The sequence below is a fragment of the Elephantulus edwardii genome, unplaced genomic scaffold, assembly GCF_000299155.1.
Source record: "Elephantulus edwardii isolate Elephantulus edwardi_28Jun2011 unplaced genomic scaffold, EleEdw1.0 scaffold00081, whole genome shotgun sequence".
Taxonomy (NCBI): domain Eukaryota; kingdom Metazoa; phylum Chordata; class Mammalia; order Macroscelidea; family Macroscelididae; genus Elephantulus; species Elephantulus edwardii.
Window position 1 is genome coordinate 6,627,374 of NW_006399831.1, and position 12,634 is coordinate 6,640,007.

The window sequence follows — 12,634 nt, forward strand, 5'->3', positions numbered from 1 at the left end:
TGTGCCAATCTTATTGTCTCTAACACACCTACCCCCATTACCCCAGTCACTGAATCAATCCATCTCATTGAGAGTCTTCCTCTCCTGCTCTGTTACTTCATCCTCCAAAGCATGACGTCTCTCTCCAAGGACTGGTCCCTCTTTGCAACATGTACAAATTATATCAGATGAAGCTTCAGAATCCTTGCCTCCACAGAGCAGTCTGGTTTCACCCTTTCCAGGACAAACCTGTTTGTTCTCTTAGTAGTCTATGGTATATTCAATACTCTTCTCCAACACGATAGCTCAAACCCATCAACTCTCCTTCCTAGTCATTGTCCAGCTCTCTGACACATAGCACATGATTGCAAAGACCATGGCCTTAATCAGGCGCACCTTAATCTCCAGAGTGACTTCAGTACTAGGGTATAATAATACTGACTGCAAACTAAAATGTAAGCACTTTGAATAAATTAGCAGTTCTTCAGACAAAAGACAGCATTTTGCTCCTATAAGGATGCATATACCTTTAGAAACCTAGTGGAGGGTGACTATGAGTCAGAACTGACTTGGTGGCATTGTGTCTGTTTGGGGGCTTTGTACTGTCATATAAGAGAGCTCTGATGGCTTAGTGCATAGGGAGTAGTGCTGCTAACCCAAAGGTGGTTTGTATACACCAGTAACTCCAAGGGAGAAAAATGAGCAATGTCCTTGAATATGATTTACCTCCTATGAAACCTGCTGGAAGGTCACCTGTCAGTTGATCACATCTCAGAAACGAGTTTTGTGTCATTGTCATATAGTTTAAATGCGTGAGCTGTGTACTTCTGTTACATATATTGCGATTTTTACTGTAAGTTTATAGAACAAATTGGTTTTTCATTCAACCATTCATACATATTTTGTTTTATGACAGTAGTTACTATACTCACATGACAACTTCTTTGGAATTGTTATGTAAGGGTTAATTTGTTTTTCCAAGAGCCATTCTTATTTTGTCCTTTTCCTAAATATCCTTTTTCTTTTAAGCAAAATATTGATATTGGGCAAGTCAAACTTAAAGCAAAATCTAAATCCTTTTGCAGTGTCTCTAATTTGCAGTTGAATGTATTTACTCTAAGACACATAGTGTTATACCCACTTAGAAGCACTAGAGGGAGCTTCAGAGAAAACCAGTCTTAATAAAATTATTTGTTATCATGAAGACAAGTTAATTTTCCGGAGATTCAATAACCAAGAAATTTCTTTAAAAATGTCTATTTTTCCCCCATATTTAATCCATTAAAGTGCTATCAAAAATAATTTTGTATTTTATGAAGTAGCCCTGGTGGCTCAGTAGTAAGGAATTACACCACCAGCACAAAGGTTTGGGGATTGAATCCACTAGCTGCTCTGACGGAAAAGCTAGGCAATCCAAGGATCATGAATCCAATCAGTGATGAATTGTGGTGTCTTTGATCAGCAGCATTCATTTCATCTGGGAAATTCTTACAAATGCAAATTCAGATACCCTGACTTGAATGGGAAATCAATCCTCTATCTGTTAACAAACTCAGTAAGGGATTACATTTCTTTCTCAAGTTTGAGAAACACTTAGGAGAAAACTTCAAAGTATAGTGAATTGTGTAAAAAAAAATTGAGTAAGCTAAGATGAAATCATTACGCATAAAGCTAAGGTGGCAAAAGAGTTTAAAAGAAAGTTAGGTGAGTTGAGATAATAGAGTGTGAGTACCAGCAAGAAATAATCTCCAGAAATGGGTGTGGCCTTTGGACTGGCCTTTGCACTAGGAAGCTCCTTGACACCAGGGAAGACCAGAAAACATAGAGATCTGCATAGAACACATGGCCTAAAGGTGGTGAAGGATAAAGGATGTTCCTTCAGAATCAACACAAGAGGGAACACCTTCTACTAGACCTGGTCCCTTGGTTTCGAGTGTATAGCCTTCTAAACTGAGAGAATAAATGTGTGCTTATTAAAACAAAAATAAAAAGCCTGAAACAAACAAACAAAAAACCCAAATAAACCACAATATGTCTCAACAACAACATTATAATAACGTCTTTTCCAAGGGATTAAACAAATCAATGAAAAGGAACAAGCTCCTTTAGTTTCTACTTTGATACATTTCTATCTTTCTCTGAGAAGAACTTGTCTGTGAATAGAAAGACAGTAAGGTGAATAATTATATTTGTATGTGGGATAATGCTTAACTCACATCATTATTTCAATAATTAATTTATTGTTACTATCATCTTTGCTAAATGGTAAATTCCTAAAGGATACTTACAAGGTGATAAACTACTGTTGAATGATTAAAAACTAGTTTTTATGACGCATTTTTGTCTTATGATACAATATGAAATATGTTTACCAGTGGTTTAAACACAGGATTCTGAGAACAGTGAAGCTTAAAATTCTTCAACAGAACAGCTTTGGAAATCTCCCTTGAGGTGCTGTTTGAGTAAGAGTAAAGAATGACTTGTACAGATAGAATCTGTTAACATGGTTGGTGTTAAGTTTAAGTGTTATCCAGTTGACCAGGAATCATAGTGACCCTGTAAACAAGAGATTTGAACCTTGCCCTATCCTGCACCGTCCTCATAATCTCTGACATACTCAAACCCATATTTACAATCACTATGTCAATCCACATTATTAAGAGTCTTCCTCTCTTTCATCAACCTTCCACCTTTCCTAGCACAGTATCTGGTTCTAAACCAAAGGCCTTGCTGTTCAGTTGATTCTGACTCACTAAGGCCCAGTGTGGCAGACTGAATCTACTAAATAGAGTTTTTGTGGCCGTGGTGACACAGTGCATTATGAGACAGGCTTAACTGGAAAGATGTGACTCAGTAATGGAGGGATACAGAAGATGATAATCTGTTGTCTAGTTGCTCTCTGAGATTGTTGCTTGGAGCTGAGTTCTGTACTCTATATAGCAAATAAGACAAGTGGGAGTTTATTGTTTTTGTTTTTGTGGTTTGTTTTTTTTAAAATATACACCCAATGAGAAAATTTTATAATAGTTTGTTTTGACTCTTCTGTGACATTCTAGGAATTACTTCTTCCCTTTCTCCAGCAAGTATGTATAAAAATAGAACTGTCTTAAAATAGTAACCTATTGGCCACAGAATTAGTAAGTTGTTCAAGTCTTGGGGAATTACACACTCGATGTTTCTATTATAAGGTGTGGCTTATCTAGAGTTTGAAAATTTTATCTCCCAATTAATATATGCATCACTACTCCTATCGCTTTAAATATAGTTCCAATTACAATGTCCATAGCCACTACACAAAGAAAATCACACACATAAGGATAAGGATTTATACTAATGAATTTGTAAAGTAACCTCAAATTTACATATGCACAGTGAAAGGAATAAAATTAATCCTGATAAATGGCTTTATTCTGATTCTGGTATTTTGTTTGTTTATTTTTCTACTTAGTGAATTTTTATTTTGCTTTATGTTGTTTCCTAATAAGGTATGAGAGATACCTGGGGAAAAAATGAAGTAATAACTTTAACTATATATAAAATAGTGGTGTGTTTTGATTTAAAAAGAAATACGTGATGACAATTTTCTATATTGTAATCAGGTTATGAAATTTTAACTTTGTAGAGATCTTTGTCACTGAATGTACATCTTTTTATAAATATTACTAACAGAATAAAAAGCTGGTATTTAAATGTCATGACTATAAATAAACCATAAAATCTGACACCTGACTTGAAGAGTCCAACCTGGTATAGTAACTGGGGGAGAATAATTTTAAATTAAGAGGAGCAGTTTAGATTTATGATACAAATAATTTCATCCTTTAAAAGATCCCTACTAATTTAATTAAAAGTGAAGGATAAAAGCAAAGCTAATCTAGTCCTCTTGAAGGGTCAATAGCACTACCATTTTCCTGATCATTTTTGACCAGAAACCTTTAACCCCTCTCATGTCCCGTCAATCATTATGTTGTATGTCTGTCTCCCAAAAAGTTTCTCTGCACCTCAGTATTACCATCCTGCTCCAGGTTATATTTATTCAACGCCATAGTTATTGAACTAAGTTTTTTTTTGCTCGTTTGTTTTTTAACTAAGTTTTAACAGGGATTAAAAAGAAAGAAAAATTTTGTGGCAAATGTTGGAAAAATCATTACAAATATTACAAAACTAGAAATTTAGTTTATTTGCTTAGAAGATCTTCTTTTCTTCATGTCCTTCCTGTTGAAAGCCTACTGATAAGGCATTGTTGTTGTTGTCATGTGTGTTTGATTGAAAAAGGATTCATATCAGAGGCAGTACATCATGTGGATGCAAATAATCTATTGTTTCTCCCATGAAATTGGTTTTGGATTTGAACCACCTGCCTGTGGGGTTGGCAGTGCTCGTCATTAATACTTAGCTCCCTTATTTACATCCTCCCCCCAAAGTTCTTTTTCTTGTTTCTTGAATTTGTATTACACCTTTTTTTCAGGGCCTTGTGAGAACCTCAAGGGTAGTGTTTCTAAATTCTGCTTTTCCAAGGACTTCATTTGTTATTTTTATGAACTACTTATTTTGAAAGTTTTGTCTTACCAACAGCATTCACTAAATATTAAATAACTAGTTGGTTTAGCATTAAATATTTTGAATTTCCAATCTTCTATGGATTCTTTCTGATCCAAGAGAAAAAAAGTTGCAGAATATTTTCAATTTTAATAATATAGCTCAATCTACTAAACTATTAGGAATATTAAAACGAGTCCAAGTGCTCCTACTTTTAAAATTTTATGACCTCTAAGTCTTTGGATCTGATATGATTGATAAAGGTGAATTCTCTCATCTTTGTTATAATCACAAGAACTAGTAATTTCTGAATTCTGGATAAGGGCTGTACATTGACTAGCAAAATGACTCTTAATGGACAGGTAGAAGGAGGAGAGCCACCCTAAATAAATCTCAGAAATTTAAGGCAGTGGTGCTAAAATAAAATGATGTTTCTCAAATGTAAGGCCTAAAAGAAAAGAAAGAGATATACAGATATAAAACAAAGGGTTTCTGTTTTTCTGATACTGACAGATTTACTTTTGAGGGTCAGAAACATCATTACCAGATCAACTGGAGCCAAAATTGCCTCCCCAAATATTCCCTTGTGACTTGGCTTCTATATTCCATGTTCTTAAAATCAGAAGAGTCTCCACTACACAAAATGAAATATCTAACGTGAACAACCTTAGCAAATAAAACTTAGCACATTGGTTAAGTGATACAATAAAATTGTAAGCCACAAAATTAGTGGCAAAATCAATATCACAATTAACAATGCCATAAAACCAGAAAGAGAAAGAAAAGAAAATAAATGGTAATGAGGATAAAGTAAATCAAACATCTAAAACATTAATAATAAAATTTTTTAAGTGATGATTTAGTAGGAAAGGTAGACATTTGGGACTCATCCAACAACTTCATCTGCTTCTGTAAAGATTAGTATAGAAACCCCTGTGATGCTGTTTTATTCTCTTCCGTGGGACTGTTATGAGGCAAAATAAGCTGGTCAGTCTCAAATAACAACTGACATGTTTATTTTTAAAATATTTTAATTGCAATTTTAATAAAAGTTTACAGAAAGATTGGGTTTCCATTAATCCATTGTTGCCAGATTTTCCTCTCTGCCCCTCACTTCCGCCTCTCCCAGGCCCCTTTGCAATGCACCTCTTGTTCCACATTGTTGTCATACATGTTTATGAATTTTGTCTTTTTTATCAACTTAGAAGGATGGTGGTTGTTGTTGTGTACCATTGAGTTGAAATCAATCTATAGCTGATTTGCCAATGAGTTTTCAGATGCAATATGTCACATAGAAGTTAATGAGCCATCTTTCAAGGAGCAGATGGAGGATTTGAATTCATAGGGTCGCTATGAGTCGTCTACGACTCAACGGCATCAAACAACAATAACATGACGACGACCAAGAGAGAGCTACGTTGGCCTAATGGAAAGGAAGCTGTGTTACCAAGCCGAAGGTGGGTGATTTTCATCTGTGGCCCTCGGCCAGATTCAAATTGTCTTCCTGTCAAACATTCTTCTAGGTGGTATAGCACTGGTCTGTGCATTGCTGTACAGACATAACTCGTGGCTGCTGTGATGTTGAAGACTGTGACAGTGATGTGCCAATCGTGGTAATGGGCACCCATGGTGGACAGTGTTGGCTGGAGCTTCCCGACTAAATCAAGCCTGGAAGCAGGAGCTGCATCCACTTCCGGAATGGCTTACCTCCGGAAACTCTATGTACGAACAGTGCTCAGGCTGTTTGTTCATAGGGTCGCTATGAGTCGTCTACGACTGGATGGCATCAAACAACAACAACATCTTTATATTGGAGGTTCAATTCCTTACCACTGAGGAGGGCCTGAAGCATTTACTGCAGAGAGTCAAAGACTGTACTCTGTAATATGGATTGAAACTCAATATCAAGAAAACGAAGCATCTCACCACTGGTAGATAGATAAGGGATAGATGGAGAAGATTGAGTTTGTTAACAATTTCAGCTTGCTAAGTTTCACAATCAACACTCTAGGCACTAGCAGTCAAGAAATAAAAACAAATTGCTTTAGGAAAATCTGCCAAAAGGGACATCTCTGGAGTGCTAAAGAGCAGTGATGTTAGTCTAGAGGCTAAGGTGTTCCTAATCCAGGTCATGGTTTTCCTTTTACTTGCTATGCATCAGAGAGATGAGAAATGACAAAAGATAACAGAAGAAGAATTGATTGATGCCTTTGAGTTGTAGTGCTGGAAGAAAATATCGAACATACCATGGACTGCCTAGAGAACTAAAAGGTATCTTTTCTTATGTACCAGAGAGGGTGAAACCAAGCTAATTCTTGGAGGGAAGGATTGTAAGGTTCCATCACATACCTTGGGCATGTTGCAGGAGGGACCAGTCCCTGACATGATGTTTGGAAAAGTGGAGACACAGAACAGGAAAGGAAGACCCTGATGAGATGTATTGACACAGTAACTTGTGTAATGAGGATAGGTGTGTCAGAAACAGTGCGATTGGCTCAGGATAGACCAGGGTTCAGGGCTATTGTGCATAGGGTTTTTATGAGTTAACTCTATGGCACATAACAACAACAAGGAGCCAGGTTAGGTGGAGCAAATGGTTAAGCACTTTATTGGAGATTTGAGTCCACCTAGATATATCTTGGAAGCAAAATTAGTAATGTATTTCAAAAACAAGCTTATTAGAGATTCTATGTGGACAAATCTACTCTAATACACATGAGGTCGTCTGGTGTTGGGATGGGGTCAACAATATCTGACTATTGGCTGAATAAGGCAAGTAGCATTATGCTTCCTTCTATCTTATAAAGTAAGTTCGCCTTTTTGTAATTTAATGAAAGTCATACCTTTCTTGGAAGAAGCAATGAAAATATATGCCCCATTTTGTCAGATTCCCAAGTTCACACATATGGCACCAGCTGACCTCCATCTGGTCTTGACAGATAGACAAATTAGGCATAAAATTCCCTTCAAACACAGGAATCAGAAGTTTAAATAAATAACTTCCTTTTAATTAAGACAAAGTTTCATTTTCTCTCAGGGGCTACTTGTAAGATGATCTATTTGTTAGCCCATTCAGTGTAATTAGTTTTGAACAGTCTGTGCGACCATTTTAATAATTTATTTATCACATAAGTGACTAGAACCACTGGAGTTTTAGTGGGGGTAAATATTCAATGCCTTCATGATAATTATAGTATAGAGGAAAGCGATTTAAAATATTTATAAATGGAAAACAAAACACAAATAAGTATAGCCACAAACTGTGAAAAGGGAAAACCAAAATATGATTCATAGAAAGGAAATTTTTCTTTTTCTTTTTTTAAAATTTCCTTTTGTGTGATTAACTACTTCTGAAAACTCAGCAGAGAGTTAGTTATTCATCAGTTCTGACTCTATGGTGTATAAGAACAACAACATGATCAAAGGGTAGAATATTTTGAAAATTACTAGGAAAAGACTATTTTGTCTCTCTGTCCTATTGCCCTACAGGTGGAATTGACTCATAACTAACCCTACATAATGTTTTCTATACTAGAAATTGCACAGAAGAAGATTGCCCATCTTTTTTACTTGAAGGCATTGGTTGTTTTGAACCATGATAGAAGCATGGACCTTGGTTTAGTCATGTAATTCCCTATGGATTATGTCACAACAAAAATATTTATTTTTCAAAATCTATTATATTTTGCAGTAAGAAACCAATAGGAATTCTTTTTCTCTCAAGGGAAATAATATGATCCAGCATATTCTTTTTTTATTATATTAGCTTATCTACAAAATTTAAATATATTGTTTTTCACATCATTTCTTTCCCATTTCCCTCACCCCTCACCCATCAAATTGTGTGACCTGTGATTAATTCCCACCCCACACACATCCTCACTCCTCTGCTTCCACCCTCTCCCTCCCTTGGATCCTCATACTCATTCTACAATAGTAGTTTTAATGCATTATCTGTCCTTATGGAACTGAATTAGTTCACTCAGCATAATGCTTTCCAGTCTGTCCAAAATTGGATAATAACTCACAGAAGTATTGCTCCTGCATGCTGTTTGTTCTCATGGATAATGGACTCGTATTTCTTAACTGACACCTTAGTAGGTTTTAACAAAGATTATATTCTCTCTCTCTCTCTCTCTTTTTTCGCATCCACAATGCCTTGTTCTCACCCTCACCTGCATTTTCTCTTTCTCCTTTGCTGATTATTTTCTCCTTTCTCACACTTTCACTTGAACAATCTTATGTGTTGCATAATTTCAGGTATATAATTGAATCTCTGTTTCTTCCATTTTGAAACTCCAGATAAGTAAATTTAACAACCTATCCAGCCTCTACAACTAGACATTTGAAAGCCATACTATATCTAAAACTTAACCCTGAACTACTGATATTCTCTGACAAACTTATAATCCTCAAGGCTTCTTAAATTTTGTAAATGTCTCCTCCATACAGACATACATCTGCACACATACACACACACACACACACACACACACACACACGGCTGTCTAGTAAATTTCAACACGTAATGACACTCTATCACCAAACAGAACTGCCATCTATGATTTCTAAGACTGAAAATCCATTTGAAAATAAACTGCCTCATATTTATCCCCTAGAAATACTCTCTAGCCATCAGTTATCAGCCCGATGTTTAACATATTACACCACCAGAGGAAGACCCTCAAATAGATAGACTGACATGTTGTTGATTGCCTTCAAGTTGAACATGACTTATAATGACCTTATGAACAAAAGGCTTCCTGAAGCCCCTCTACAACTATCGACATTTATCAAAGTTCATAGAGTTTCTGGAAGCATGTTATTTAGGAAGTGGATGCCACTATGCTATAATGGACTCTAGTGTTTCAGGAAGTGTGAGGATGGCACAGGATAGGACAGAGTTCACATCTGGTGTCCATAGGGTTGAGATTGTATTCAACTCAATGACACCTAACAACAACAACAACAACTAGAATCATCTACGGTGATAGGTCTCGTAAGAATGTTAAGGCTAAGACAGTCTTTAAAGAAGTTGAGGAATGACATTGCTGATCTCCTATGGACCTTGGCTAAAAGCAGATAATACCAAAACAACATTTATTTGTGTTTCCTTGAGTATGTAAAGACCCTGTACAGTGTGGAACTTAATAAATTATGGGTCATATTGTAGTTATTATGCAGGACCACCTCAGCAGCATCTCACAAGAATAATTACATTTGCTTATTTATTTGTCTATAAAGTCCCTTTGAAGATGAGTTATTTGATAAAATGATCCGGTATTCAATATAACCCTCCTTACAGAACCAGCACCAAGCATTTATTGCTACTGTGCAGTGTCATAGTGTTATATAATAGAACCAGTTGTAACTTATATTGGCCCTGAGTATGGGAGAATGAAATAATGCCAGGCCTGACAATCCTCGAGATCATCACTGTATTTGAACCGAATGTCTCTTTTTTAATAAACCTTCTACTTTGTGTAATGTCCCTCACCATAAGAGGCTCATTGCTTCAGATAACATGTCCAATGTAAGATGAACTCTCATTACCCTCACTTCCAAGAAGCAATATAGTTAGACTTCTTCCAAGTCAGATATTTTCATTCTTTTGGCAGTCCATGGTGTATATTCAATGTCCTTTGTTAATATTATAATTCAAATGTTCCAAATCTTCTTTAGTCCTCCTTCTCCTTTTATAGCTTCTCCAGGGATATGAGGTGATTGAAAACAGCTTGGTCTCAATCAGGTGCACCTTACTCCTCAAAATGAATAACTGATCATTTAATTCCTGGTTGGCTTGTTCTGACTGATGATATTGATCTTCTCTGTGATGTCTTTCCACTTATGTAATCAATTTAAGTCTTTGTTCCATCTGGAAAGGTCCACATGCATAGTCATAAGGAATGTTGTTGTAAACATGAATTTTAATGAATAAGATATTAGTCTTTTAAGATTTTGGTGTGCAATCTATGGTGCCACTTCTATAAACAAGGATTTATTTTGGTAACAAAGAATGTAATACAATTTCTCTTCAACTTTTCGTTCCTGAAATAGGAGACCATATGATATCTACCTTAAAATGTCTAATATCAGTCTATTTTGTCTTAATTTCTGGGACATGATTTTCATACATTCCATTAATTTTTTAATAATTTCTAATTTCCTTGCATTCATATTTTGCCCACCCAAGGTTCTGATTATTAGTGAATGGTTGCAACGTTTTCTTCATTATTTAAATCATGACTCATCAGCAAATGAATGCACTTAAAGTTTGCCTTTCCGTGGTATTAGAGTTAACTCTACTTAGGGAGGGGGGCCATCTACTTGAGGATGATTCATTGCAACTCTATGAACAAAGGACCTGAAACCTTTCTGTACCTATTGTCATTCTCAAAGTTTTTAGAGTTTCCCGAGGCATGTTGTTTAGGAAGTGAATGCTACTCCTGCTTGGAAAAATGTCACTTAAACTCAAGTATATTTTAGACAAAATAAGAAACAATAACAATCCTTCCATTCACACACACACACACACACACACACACACACTCTCTCTCTCTCAAACCTAAACATTCAACTAAGTTTTCTAGTACTTTTCAAATGTATGATTTATAATAGACAGTGTCATATGATTGGCATTTTGAAGGTTCAAATGTGAATTTAAAATGAAATGCCTCTAGCATACTAACATTTGGCTTGGTTAAGTGAGTTAAAGATTTGTTCAGAAAAGAAATAATAACTTAAACTTCTTAAAAGAAAACTAGAGAATTGCCTATCTCTGTAGACAATAATCTCTATATGTTATTCCAAAGAGAGAGAAAACTTGTCCCTTTTATTTCCACCTCAAACTATATAAAAGATATTAAAAATGGCATGTAAACTGTTATTTATATTTCCTTAGTGTATTATTTGAACAATTTGAAAATCTAATACTCACCATGGTGATTATGTTACCATAAAAATAAACATCAGAGATTTCAATTTTATTATAAAACTTCTATATATCGTCTTAATAATGAAAATTAGTGTTATTTAGCAACTGAAATAATAGTAATCATATGAATAAATATTTCATAGAATTTTGAGATAATTTAGTAAAAAAATATAGCTCCGGGAATTCAATTCCTTTAAAATATGAGAACATTAATACATTTTAAAGATGTATCGATGTGGACAGAACAGACACATTCAAGGTAAACTTATATAAAGAAGTTTAATTTTTCAGGTTTCCTAAGTTTAGGAAAATTACTACCATTACAAGATAAATATGAATTTTATCGTTCTCTCCACTGAGTGACAGATGTTATTTGTTGCTCTGCCAACCAAAGGGCAAGTGGTTTCACACCATCAGCTATTCTGAGGTAGAAAGATGGGCAATATCTTGCAGTGCGATTTACTGCTTTTGGAAACTCTCTGGAGGGTCAGGTACAAGTTAGTCCTGACCCAACAGTAATGAATTTTTTAGGTTACCCCACATATACTTTTTTATGTTACATAGGAAAATTAACATTCAAGGAGAAAGGCCATTTATGATAGACTTCCTATTAAAAACTCCTCTGAAAAATTTGCTTCACAAAGTATTGTCCTTATGCCAAAAGCCTGGACATCATTTAGGGGTTTATGAGAAGCATAGTGCCTCAAATTTCACTCTAGATTGAATAAACACAAATTTGTGTGACTACAAGAATCTCAGATGATACGTATGTATATTCAAGTTTGAGAAGTTATATTCTAATATACGAGGGAGTATATTAATTAAAGAAGATTTAATATAATGCATTTTAATAATTTTTTCTCTAATTAGAAAAGGCTAGTTTCTATTTTTATTGTCAGATAAAATGATGTACATGACGGAGTGAGATTTATCATATGTCAATAATGATAGCTTTAGATGAACAATTGATAACAGAACTACTTCTTTATAGTTTGATGTAACTAAAATGATATCAGTAACTCTGATTTTTTGTAAGGAAAAAAAATAGACATATGCTACTATCATTCATTACCTTCTTACATAATGAGAAATTTTATGCTGTATAATGATCTCCAGAATGAATTTTAGGTTCTATTTTTCTTAATACTTTACCTAACAGTAATTGTTGTTGTTGTTGTTGTT